The sequence below is a fragment of the Anastrepha ludens genome, chromosome 4 (genome assembly GCF_028408465.1).
Source record: "Anastrepha ludens isolate Willacy chromosome 4, idAnaLude1.1, whole genome shotgun sequence".
Lineage (NCBI taxonomy): Eukaryota > Metazoa > Arthropoda > Insecta > Diptera > Tephritidae > Anastrepha > Anastrepha ludens.
Genome location: NC_071500.1, coordinates 11610650 through 11624074, shown reverse-complemented (window position 1 = coordinate 11624074; position 13425 = coordinate 11610650). Strand labels below are relative to the sequence as shown.

The following is a 13425-nucleotide window of genomic DNA, read 5'->3' as shown; positions in this document are numbered from 1 at the left end:
AGTGATGTGTAAAGAAGTAGACCTACTCAGATGAATTTAAAATATAGCCCCTTCATTTTATGTCGTTTTTTTTGTCGTATTATAAGATGCAAAGGACAAGGGAAGACCTACGTATTAGAAGTATTGTGGAGTTACTTTTTTTAAATTAAATTACTGTTCGTTTTGATTGAAGAGTGATATTTAAATATTTAAAGCATTGACAGTGCTATCCTCCAAGCGAGACCAGAACTGATCTGCTTCAACACTTGTTGGCGGGATTATTGATAGAAATTTAAATGTTTTCTGTAAATAATAGCCTCTTCACCACCATTCGAAAAAATCTTAATCTCTTTAATCAATTTAAATGCCAATCTAACTGCTGTGTGTCGGTCGGTGTAGGCATTGCACAGATTCATAAGTAAAAACACTTGCAGGTGGTTGTCAAAAAACGCCCACAAAAAAGGTATGAATTTCGTAGAAAATCGTAAAGTCTAAAAAAGTCTGATATTTCTCATTAAAAAGCATTATTTAAGCTAAGAAATATACTAAAAATATTTGTTATTGTAACTTTTCCAGGTAGGTAGGTAGGTAGGTAGGGTGGTTGTCGTACCACCGGTGTTGTGATACCACTGGAGCTTCTCCTTACTCTACGTGTTCCCTTTCAAACCATCCGGTTGCTTTAATAAACGAGCAGAGCTTCGTTAGTTTTAGATGGGCTATATCCGCTACATCGGTTAGAAATGCTGTATCGAGGGTGCGCAGCCTTCTCCTAGCTAGGCTTTCACACTCACATAAAAGGTGTCTGACTGTTTCCTCTTCTTCTGTATTTAGACAGCTTCTACAGAAATCGAAGTAAGGTAGTCCTAACCTTCTAGCGTGGCTGCCTATTAAACAATGACCTGTTAATACACCTATCATTTTTCTTATAGATTCCCTGTTGAATCTTAGCAAGATCTTCGATCGACCGCTGTTCCAGTTCGGCCACGTCTGTCTGCTTAGTTCGCATGTTGTGAGGTTTTGCCAGATTGTATTTACCTTTTTGATGGTTTCCCTGTCTATAAGTAATTTACAAGTGGCTATAGGCATGGGTATCAGCGCCTTATCCGGTTCGAGATCGAGCGTTGTACCGGCTCTTGCAAGTTCATCCGCCTTACAATTAACTTTTCCAGGTAAAAGACATTAATTTCTATTCCTTTTTTGTCGATATTCTATTGTTCTTAATGTTACCATACAAATTTTAATTTGGCATAGCAACACCGTCAATATGCACAGGTAAAAAGACTAAGCACTCACACCGTCACACACTTGACTGCCTGTGAAATTCACACCAAGGAAGAAGATGAGGGCCTACTATTTTTTCGCACTTTAAAGGCACAGATTTCTGTACGAGCTCAGCTATTTTATGAAAAAGTTCTTACAAACGATTAAAGCTCAACAAATGTTGGCAATAAAGGTTTTCTTACCGCAAAAAGGGGGATTTGTTTGATGAAAATTTTACTAATTGTATCTGATGTAAAAAAATTATATTCAACCATCTCGGGAATTTCATACACTAGCCGGGATTTTTAGAATTAAAAAAAGATTGTAGCATATAGTACATTTCGAAAATGCGAAACAATTGAAGAGTTAGTGCTTGTGCTTTATTTTCTAATTTGATATATGAAACTAAAATAAATATAAATAAAAATAAATACATTTTTTAAATTGAACAAAATGGCTGTAAACAAGAGATAAAAAAAAGATTGATGAAACGCAACATCTTAAGTTAGACTTAACCCCCCGTTGGACACCTTTTTGAAAACCTTCTGTGGGGCACTCGGGTTTGACCAGTCTCCTATGTATTTACATGCATTTGTATGGGAATATGTGGCAAATGCGCCACATTTATAATTCATTTCGTATAAGCATCGCAGGTATATATATTTAACTTCTTATTTTTTTCATTGGTTTTGGCCTGCATTGAGCTACCACAGAAGCAAATATAATCGCTGAAAATATTTTGGTTTATAAAAAAAGATTTATTTGTTTTGTTCTTTATTTTGACTCGTTTCGAAGGAGGTTGAAGCAAAGAAGGTGATTACAATGAAATTTATGGTAAAATATGAAATGATACAAGGCGTATTCATTAAAGGTAGTGGCCCTAGACCAACAACAATGTTTTGTACATTTGATTGTCAAAGTAGAAAACAAAGAATGAATTCGCTTTGTTTCATTTTAGTCTGACAGCCACATGAACACGGCGAAGGAAAAAAAATAAGGCAGCTGATTTACCGATACCACCTTTAATAGATTCACCTAGAAATGATATTTATTTATGGAAATATTTTCATGAAAACCAAACAATGATAGAGTTGCCTTGGAGTTGTTTTGTATTATTAATGTGCCTGATGTCACACTTGTCAAAATAGCAACAAATAAAGCAAATGTTTTGAAAAGACGCCACCTTCGGTATTCAATTCGCCTTGGAAAGGACTAGTTTGGATTTTGGCAAGTGTATATTCAGAATCATGTATATTCTTGTAAAATTTTTTTAATGCATATTCTCTGGCAGGAGAATTTAAAAGAACCGGAACACATTTTTGGAGGGGCGCAGGATGCTTGTGTTTTGTGTATTAATACGTGACGCTGTAGAAAGCGTCAAATAAAATATCTCATTCGTGGTAAAATTATACGGCTAGAATTTAGTATAATGCCGATCGCTTTGGAAAAAACGGTAAAAAGGGGGTGATAGAGGGGTGTATCCCCATCTTAAAACTGAAAACAGAACCTGCCGGAGGCTTATAGTTTTTAAGTAATTTAATGTTAAAGTTCCATAATTTAGCGAAAAGTTGGTGTTGCCATACACCTGAAATGAAAACGAAGTTCGCCCGCAGGGATGTTCAGTGGAAGGTTCATTGTAAAACTGCAGTATTTTTTGCTGTAATTTAAAGTTGAGAAATGAATTTGAAAATAAAAACATACAACTCATTTAAACTTAAAAACAATGATATTAAACGTATCACAAAAAATAATAAAGTAATTAAAATTAAATTAAATTGATTAACACAGTATTTTTGCGTGGAACTCTTTATCGCGTAGGCGGCCTTCGGCCGCGCTTCAAAAAAATAACCCTCATCAGTACAACTCCGGCTACGCAATCCACAGTATTTTTGCGTAGAACTCCTTTTCGCGTGGGCGGCCTTCGGCCGCACTTCAAAAAAATAACCCTCATCAGTCCAACTCCGGCTACGCAATCCACAGTATTTTTGCGTAGAACTCCTTTTCGCGTGGGCGGCCTTCGGCCGCACTTCAAAAAAATAACCCTCATCAGTCCAACTCCGGCTACGCAATGCACAGTATTTTTGCGTAAAACTCCTTTCCGTGTTAAAACCATTGAACCCAAAATTAAAACGTCATATGCGTGTATGTAGTAAGCAGGCACAATAACCCCCATTCCCATCATTAACACTAAACTCAAGTACTTAATTTTTGTTTTCATTTGCAGGCATCCGGCAACACCATACTGCTGTAATTCCAATCTTCTTCTTGTTCGCGCTTAAAATTGGAATGTGATTGCATAGGCAAATGAATTTGCATTTAATTTTAATAGATATAATTAGAATATTAGCATAAAAATCGGTACAAACACGCGTGTGAGTGTATATTTGGTGATTTATAGTGAAATGTTAAAAAATATAGAGTGTAATGTGGCAAATTATACTGATGTTCCCAAGGGCATTTTGAATGTAAATAATTAAAAAATTATTATTTCCCGATTAATTTAAAGTTATAAAGAGTGTTCCTTAACACCTCACTAACATCTCCACCAAGTTTCATTAAAAAAAACATTATAGTTTGCCAGAAATTCCAAGATCGGCATTGTTCTAAATTCCAGCCAATTATACTTCCATATTTCTATTATAATTAGAGTTTAGGAAATAAACACCTCGATTAGTAAAGTTAACAAAATTCGTGCAACATTATTGGAAAGCGTAACCTGTTATAAAATCGCTCAACATGTTGTTCGAATTAATAAAATTATGTTATGATCCTGTGAAAACATCATTTACAATTTTTTTTTTTTTAAATAATCGATTATGTCTGGCAACATCGCTCCACCAAGGTTAAAAAGAGTACGCTGTCTTCTGCACCACATAACGCATATGTTGTCTTTGCCTAACCACTGAGTTAGACAACAATTTTCGTGAAATTCGTTTTACTTGAGCTCGGAAGCAGTAGCAAAAGTGACGGCGAACGGCAGTGATATTTGTAGTAACACTAAATATTATCAATTTGTAATTTTTATGCCAAATAAATATTCTAATCTTCAATAAAATACTAAATATTAGGTAGATGTGGAAATAAATAGCAAAACGATCAAAAGAAAAGGTAGTGGTGTATGCGGAGAGTATAATTCAAGCTAATTGTGTTAATTCCCAAAAGGGGATGCAACAAAAGAAAACGAGTAAAAAAAAGGAACAAAGTAGCGAGTATGCCAAGCAGAGGCAAGTGAGTACTTATTTCATATCCGATGTGCGAGCGAGATGGCACTTTGATGTTCCAACTCTTTTCGGTCTATAAGGCATCAAATGCATTTGAGTTTTATATGAGTGCGTTGCACCGCCTCCATTTCGGTTTTTGAGTGAACGGAAATCTGCGAGTTTGATGCTTACGCGTTTTTTTTGTTAACGGGACGTTACGTCGTGTACAGGAGACAGACAAACAAGCCTAGGGATGGACATACGAGTCGATCCAGAATTCTATGCAACCCCAGTATGTTTATAGACCACAGCACACAGCAGCAGTGAAAAAGTTGCGTTCCTTGGCCTCTGAAGCAACGATGTAGCTACGTGAATCGCTGTAGTAGACGTCGATTGTTGTGTTTTTATTCCATTCAGCGGTGCCACCTAATACAGACATGATAATAACTCACATAGCGTTTGTAGTTAGGTGATTAAATGCAAGTGAAAAATAAGTGAACGAGCGCAAGTGAGAGAGGGAGATAACCTGGCAGTGGTTGGATGATTCAATAGTGAAATATGAAATGATTATTCGCTATAATTGAACTTGTTTGTTTTGCTTTATATGTTTGGGTGGCAACTCTGGTGAATAAATTGTTTTTATTTATACTTTGCGGTGCAGAGAACTGCCGAAGCAGAAGCAGAAGGGCGCAGGGCAGTGCAGTTTTGTCTGACAAACAGATGACATTCATTCGAGTGGTAGTAAAAAAATTGGAATAAAAATTTGGTTGTCAATAGAATAAAGAATAAAAAAGTTCGAAAATTTATATATACAGATATATATATATATATAGTAAGTGTGGCAGTGCAGGTAACTAAAAAGTGAAAAATCGTAAACAAAATTATATATAACGAGCACAACGTATTTTTTACTGTTAAAAGGTGAAGTAGATCCAGAAAACACCTTGTAGAAAGAACGACGGCTAAAACGTTTTTGCCAAGGCAAAGCAGAGTGTTTTTATAAGTGCACATTACATATTATGTATGTATTAATGTATATATGTGTGTTTTGAAATATGCTTAGCTGCAGCACGTTGTCGAATTTGTTGTATGTGGTAGCTTGAACTTCCGTCGCTCACGCAAATATAAAAACGGTGCCGTCTGGAGAAGTTAAGATACATGTATGTACATATGGATGTAATAAAAATTAAGTAGAAAAATAAGAGAGAGTTCAGTGAAAATAGTGAAAAAACCCTAGCTGCTTCATATCCTAACACAACAGCTTTGGACAACTTACCGTATATCTGGAAATTTTACCTGTAAGCTCTGAATAAACCGGAATTGCAGACTGTAAGTTTCATTTTTTTATTATCAAATATTCTCTGTTGGCCGATAAGCAGCCCCTTTAATCAGCAATTTGGCATAACTCGTTATTTATTTTTTGAATTTTTTCACTTCTAATTAAAAAATATTGATTTTCAACGAAGCATATTGATGTTTGCATTATTTTGAGGGGTGGCATTGGTGCTAGCTAGCTTTTGATTATTTTCAGTACAGCTACGCTAGACGCAAAGCTGACCAGGCTTGCAAACACCTATTCGTACTCTTCATTTCCCGGAACTTGTAAAGAATACGTACCGCTTGGTTATAATCACGACAACCGGATATACCTTTACGGAGCGACCCGGATTTATATCCGATCAAAGACTGTCCCTTCAGCAGCATTCCCCAAACTTTTGGGGGAATGTTTACGCTGTTACAACAACAACAACTTTTACGGAATTCCTTTTTGTTAATGACTTTTGAACGATTTAATAAATTACGCGCCGTTTTGCGTCAATTGGTATCCATATTGAATATAATCCGTTCTAAATGTTCCAAACTTAAATGATAATTTCTATAATTCATTATTATAAGCTATGTACATTCTGTCAAAAAAATATGGGAAATTGTTCATTTAAAAAGCGCGCTTACACGTATGTCTAATTTTTTTGTGCTGGAATGTTGGTACAACCGTCCTCTATAGTGTTGCAGATTTTGAGTGTGATCTGTCAATTAGCTTTGTTTTGTGCTCTGCGATTTTAATAATGGATAAAAATATTGAACAAAGAATTTGTCTTAAATTTTGTGCTTTGAACAGGATTTCGTGTGCCGAATCGTTGAAAATGTTACAGAAAGCCTATGGCGAGTGTGCTTTATCAAAAGCGCGGGTCTACGAGTGGTATAAGGCTTTTGCAGAGAGAATTCGTGAAAGATTTGCCCCGATCTGGTCGCCCATAAACGTATTCAACGAATGAAAACGTCGATAAAGTCAAGGAAATGGTGCTGGAAAAACATAATTTAAGTTTGAGGGATGTAGCTCGTGACCTCAGCGTGTCTCACGAATCAATTTGCAACATTTTACACAAAAGGGTAGAATTTCTTTCAAAAAATTCACCGGAAGAAGGTGGCTGAAGACATGCTTGAGCAAGTGAATTCGGATTCAACGTTTATCCAGCGCATCATAAAAGGTGATGAGACGTGGGAATATGAGTTGAACTTGAAACCAGTCAACAGCCGGCTGAATGGCGTTCGGGCAATGACATTGATGGCCAATGCGCCAAAGTAAACGACTACCTCGCCCGCCTTTCTCGCTTCTTCACTGCGAGAAACTTAAAACTTTCTCCCACTAAATCTACGGCGACCCTTTTTACCACCTGGACAAAGGAGGTCAAGCTGCAACTTCAGGTGCACGTCGATGATACCCCAATACCGACGGTAAATAACCCAAGAATATTGGGAGTCACCTTTGACAGCTTGCTCTCCTTCTCAGCGCACACAACCGCTATTGCAACGAGAGTACAGAATCGCAACAAGGTCCTCAAGTCGCCGGCCGGCAGCATTTGGGGCAAAGACAAAGAAATGTTGCTGTCGACTTTAAAAGCCATAGGCCGACCGGTTCTAAACTATGCTGCGCCTGTCTGGTCGCCTGGAACCAGTGATACGCAGTGGGCGAAGCTCCAGACCTGTCAAAATACTGCTATTAAGACCGCGACAGGATGTCTCCTGATGTCCCCAATCCAACAACTGCACGCCAGGCTCACATGCTCCCCGTAAAGGAGCACAACAAAATGCTCGGCAAGCTGTTTCTGCTAGGGTGTTACCGCAGGCCTCACCCATGCAGACACCTGCTTGTACCTGAGCCACCTCCCAGGCACATCAAGTGACATCTCCTTAATTACGTGGACGAGATCCAGGAAAAAACTGACAGCCCATTCCAGGATCAGACAGTGTACAGACAGGCCATAAACGACATTCATCGGGAGACCCTTACCAGCTCCCGACCCCCGAATGCCGTTATCGGAGTCCAACCATCACCTATCGCAGACGAAGAGCTCCCCCGAGAGTCCCGCGTAACTTTGGCACAATTATGTTCTGGATATTGAGCAGGTTAAACTCCTACCTATCCAGAATCGACCCCGACATACCAAACATATGTGCGGCATGTGAAGGCACCCCGCACGACACTAACCACCTTTTCACATGCCCTATAAAACCCACTCATCTAACACCTCTCTCCCTCTGGACCCAGCCCGTCGAAATAGCTAGTTTCCTGGGCCTACCGTTAGATGAGCTAGACGAAGACGACCGGTAACTACACTACACCGACAGGGCGAAGATACTGCTACAACAACAACAACGGTAGTCAGAAGGAAAATTCTTCGATTCAGTATCTCAATGTCACTGCCAGAGGAACCAGCAGGCTTTTTATATATTTTATCCTCCTCACGATGGCTAAGCGATCTAGAGATGATACGTTAGGTAGTGACAGTTCTGATAAATATTATTTTGCAACTGGCGGCATTACTTCGTCAAGTAGAAGTGAAATCCATCCGTTATTGATTTTATGAAAAATTTCTCTTGTGTTAAATAAAGCCTTAGTTTTTATAACGTTCAACGTATTTATTTTCTTTGCTGCGCACTACAATACCTCTCGTCCTTAGCGACGTTTGCCCGTCGAGCAGCTCCGTCCCCAAAGGGTCCACTGTATTATACTAAAATTGAATCGACTAAAAATTCTGACTAAAAAGTTTTAAATTTTTAAGAGAATTTGCAGAATTCTTATATATTTAAGAAAATATATACAACTGTTTTTGTTTTTTTTTCTAAAAAAACTTGTAGTTTTGAAATAAATATAAAACTTGTAAATATCTAAGTGGTGCACACTTTCTTTTGACGCTGACAGAATATACAAATTACGGAATTATGAATGTTACAAAACTTGGTAATTTAGCGTGTTGCTTTCAAAAATTATGGAATATCTATATACCATAGCCACTAACGAGTCCGTCAACATCACTAGAAACCATACGTCTCAACGCCTCACCGAGTCAGTTGTTCATTAGATGGAGCGTTTCACCAATTATGCTGCTGGTCAATTACTGGCGCATAAATGTGAAAACTTACAATGGTTGAATGGCTGCACACGCGGCTATACAAAGATTAATGTACAAATACGCTTACTAACGCATCCATATGTTTATATGTACATATACACATCATTACTTGGCATCTAGTATGCACTTATATATCGTCCATGTGCTTATATACTACAACATAGCCAAGTAAGGTGTTACATTTCTATTTTTTAGCTTCTTCCTCTTAGATCGCTTAAGGGGGTGGTAGGGTTTAGCGCTAAAAAGAAAAACACTTTTTTTTGAATTTTTTACAAAAATATGGCTTAAGATACTTTAATAAAATCAGTTGCATGTTATTGTACATCTTTTCAATAAGTTTTTAAAAAATATTAATAATAAAATATTGACAAATAAGCCCATGACAGAGTTTTTTTGGAGATATGTTTTTCGAGAGGTGCTCTGCGGTGCCAATCGGCATTCGTCGTAGAATCATCTGAAACTAAAAAAGTCGAATTTTTCAGTTAAAGTATGACGTAATGCTCCCCCCCCATTAATACAATTTTTTTTTTTTTTTTCATTTTTGTAGTTTTGGTGGCAAAAAAACGTAAAACGAGCATTTTTGGCGAAAAATTTCGCCATATTTGTAAGTGAAAAACAACCTTAATTTTTTTAGATTTAGAAAACGTGTGCCAAATTTGAAAAGAATCGGTTGAATAGTTTCGGAGCAGTGATTGGCACCGACTTTTAAGAAGTCGTTTCGGGAAAAACGCGTTTGAAAAAAATGACTGAAAAATTATCGATGCTCCGCATTCGAGGTAGAGTGCCTACAAAGGCTATAACTTTGAGAGTTCTGCTCCGATCCACTTAAAATTTTGACACAACATTCTTCAAATGATTTACTATAAGATGAGTGAAGAAAAAAAATTTCGATTTTGTGACCCTACCCCCCCTTAAGGGCGTCTTCTGGTCTCGAGGCCCTGAAATGAAGGGTTTTTTTGGGGATTGATTGTGACAAATCCTGTGAATATTTTAAAAAAAATTTTTTTTTATTTTAAAGTGGTTTTGACTTTGAAAAAAATTAACACCCGCGACCTTGAAATGGCGCTGAAGACGTCCACCTCCAAACGAAACAGGTCTCCATTTTGGTCACGGTTTTTCCACCTGGGTAATCAGAAAGCAAAAATTAGATATGCGTTGTCTTCAGAGTTGCCCTGGTTAAGTTTTCCCGTGACAGATTTTTTTTTTTAAATTTTTTTCAAAAGTTATGCAACAATTTGCAAAAAAAATTTTTTTTTGCTCATTTTTTGAACTTTAAAAGGTTATAAAAATGGAATGAAAAAAAATTTCAAAAATCGTACACGGGGAAACTTAGCGGTAAGTTTTCCGAACCTTTTAAGAACAAAACCATTGAAATCGGAGTATAACTACTATGAAAAGTGTGACCAAAATGCTTAAAAAACACGATTTTCGGGGAAACGAGTTTAAAGATAAAGTTTATGATAAAACGGCCGGAGGAGGGTACACTTCGGTGCCCAGAAAAATGTGAAAAAATGCGATTTTCAAAAAATCCTTTCTGTGGCGTATTCTCGCATACACATACAACAAAATTATGCAAAAAAAAAAATCGATTTTTTTTTCGCTGGAGACCAGAAGACCCCCTTAAACATATTTCGCCTCTTTTAAATAACTACGTACGCTCAGCAGCAAAACCGTGCGTACAAACTACGAACGGGAAAATGAACAAAATTTTTCAAAATTATTTTAGAATTTAGCTCAATCCTTACTTAAAATATTCCACCAAGAATAATTTTAACTACTGCTTTTGCCCCCAATTTTATTTGCATCTATAGAGCTTTCAAGAGCGTAAAATATCATGGAGGCCAAAAGAAAAAAAATAGCAGACAAATTATTTTAAGGTTGCGGAAGTAGTGCAAAACTTTTCGTGAAATAGGAGCAACCGTCGGAAGAACACATTCCTTAGTCCAGAGAGTCATTAAAAACTTTAAAGTAAGTGGAGATTAAATATCTCGTCCACGAACTGGTCGACCTCCACTAATTCTTGCACAAATCGGGAGGAAAGATATGTATATCGTGCAGCACGTACAAAATAACACAAGGGTTTAAATCCTATAGAGCATCTATGGGATTTATTGGAGAGTAAGTTTCGCCAGCATACCGCCACATCCAAAGCATTGCTCAAGAAACGTTGCTCATCCGAAGAAACGTTGAAGTTAGTGGAATTTTACCAAGACGTTTACTAGAGGTTCGCAGAAGGAAAGATATCCAACGTCTTACTAATTATAGTTCTAAAGGCTCAGTATTGTACCTGCCTTGATTTGTTGTTTTTGTAGAACGTTTCTGTTTTGGGTAAATGTCTGTATACCAAAATATGTACATTCTGTCAAAACAGGACCGGGAATTGTTCAACAAAACGCAAAATAATTGTTTAATCATCAAAATTATTTTATCGCCTTCAAAATAGGCTCCATTCGAAGCAATACACATCTGCCAACGATTAGTCCAGCCATCAAAGCACCTTTTAAACGCGTTTGAAGCGATCTTCTTAATGGCCTCTATAGACTCAAAGCGGCATCCGCGGAGTGGCAATTTAAGTTTTGGGAAAAGGAAAAAGTCCCAAGGGGCTAAATCCGGTGAATACTGTGGTTGTTCGATGATATTTGTCGGGTTTTTGGTCAAAAAAGTGTTCACAATATGAGCCTTGTGAGACGGTGCGTTATCATGGTGCAACATCCATTCCTACGCGCAGTCTCTCTCAAACGTCGCATAACTTCCAAATAATATCTATTACACTGCCCTGCATCGGTTTTGCGAATAAGATGGGACCTAGTGATCCCGAAGGGAATTTTTGCGCTAAGCACGAATCCGAGTTCAAAAATTTTCCATCACGTCAGGTTTTCGAGAAAAAGGGGGTTGAAACCCCTAAAAATAGCGTATTTGGCCATTTTTCAAAAATTGTGGAGCAGAACCCTGACGTGCTACGATCTTCGTTATTGTCAGTAATTGAAGGTTGAACTTTGCTCTTTGAAATAAGCCCAACCCCAAATTGTTCGCATGCACCCTTAGAGTAGGGGGTGTGCTTATGTCTACGGGGGTAGAGAAAAAAATGAACATAGGAACTGCCCGTTGATTGGTTTGCATGCCCAACTCACATCTCACCACCTGTTATGATGCGCTGGATCGGAATTCACTTGCTCAAGCATGTCTCCAGCCACCTTCTTCCGATGAATTTTTCGAAAGAAATTCAACTCTCTTGGAACGACTCGAGAAGCCACACGTCTCATGCGCAATTGATGGTGTAAAATGTTGCGGATTGATTCGTGAGACACGCTAAGGTCACGAGCTACCTCCCTCAAACTTAAATGATGTTTTTCCAGCACCATTTCCTTGACTTTGTCGACGTTTTCATCCGTTAAAGACGGATAGTTCTCGATAGTTGTGAAATCAGTATCATTTGGTAGATAGAGTGCCCAGAATATAAAAATTTATAGTCGATAATTTCTACGTCGTTCTTGGAGGACTGAAGAACTTTAAGCCACATTAAAGCCTATTCCTATTAATCCCTATTTTGTCGCCGTAAGTTATTACATGTTGTGGTTTCATTTTCTAAATGCTTCAAGCAGCAAGAAGCAATTTCTTGGGCACCGCTGGATGACTTTATAAACGGGGAAAACCGAAATTCCGGGAAGCTATAAAAATGTTTATGTCATTTACAATGTTGCCACACATACAAAAATGCACTAAAGAAATTATGAAGCATAATTTTGTACTAAATAGTTGTATGTACATATGTCTTTGAGGAAAGTAGACTAGACTTACACCATTTTCAAAGAAATTATATTTGTAACTTAACAAATTTTAACAGATTTTTTTGGAAAAAGTTTATAAATAGAAAGTTCATAGTAAATTGTATTCATTTTTATCATTAACTAAATTTTTGTTCAAATGGGCTTACACCATTTTCGAAGAAAACGGCTCATATATGAGATAAAACCGAATGTGGTTTATAAACCTTAAGAGAGTGCGTTTATGCGTGGCACATTGGCAGTAAGTACAGGTTTCGTGGATTTTAAACATTAAAATTATAGAAAAAGATTTGTTTAACCGCCAGTCGCTATTCGATGTGTAAATGCAAAGGCAAACCTTTGAGTTCATAACGTTTTTGAAAATGATTCACGTGGAGAAAACGTTCGATTCGTTAAGAGCCGTTATGTTGATGGCATATGCCTGAAATGATTTTTAACCAGCAGGACAAAAAAATGTTTTTCTTTCGAAATAAGAAATTCTATAAAACACTGCTATCTTAGATTATCAATATGGCATACAAAGTAGACCCTCATCAGATGTTTAAACACTAAATACAAACATTTTTTTTTCCGTTTTTACTTTTTTCGCAAAATTTTGCAAAACAAAATTAAAAAAGCCTACTGGTGCTATTTTATTAACTGCATAAAATGATAAGTGTTGACAAAAGATCTTTTATAGCTGATTAGCAGTTACGAAATGCACACACTCTGAGATAGCATAAACAATTTAACTGTTTTTTACACTCCAAAAAATAATATAGTAAATAGGTGAAATTTTTACATCTT

General features: G+C 37.1%; 2 protein-coding genes across 9 annotated transcripts in view; one reads left to right on the top strand and one right to left on the bottom strand.

Annotated features, from left to right (window-relative positions):
- LOC128859632 (opsin Rh4) overlaps nt 1–13425 on the bottom strand; it is a 72350-nt gene that overhangs the window by 2316 nt on the left and 56609 nt on the right. The window lies entirely within an intron of this gene.
- Nucleotides 4172–13425, top strand: part of LOC128859633 (E3 ubiquitin-protein ligase sina) — a 39117-nt gene continuing 29863 nt past the window's right edge. The window contains exons 1-2 of one of the 7 annotated variants that reach the window (XM_054096594.1): nt 4172–4347; nt 5503–5768. The gene's annotated coding sequence lies outside the window, so the exon portion shown is untranslated. Of the gene's footprint in view, nt 4468–5100; nt 5769–13425 lie in introns of all 7 variants that reach the window. The other 6 variants (XM_054096592.1, XM_054096593.1, XM_054096595.1 and 3 more) reach the window with 6 other exon arrangements.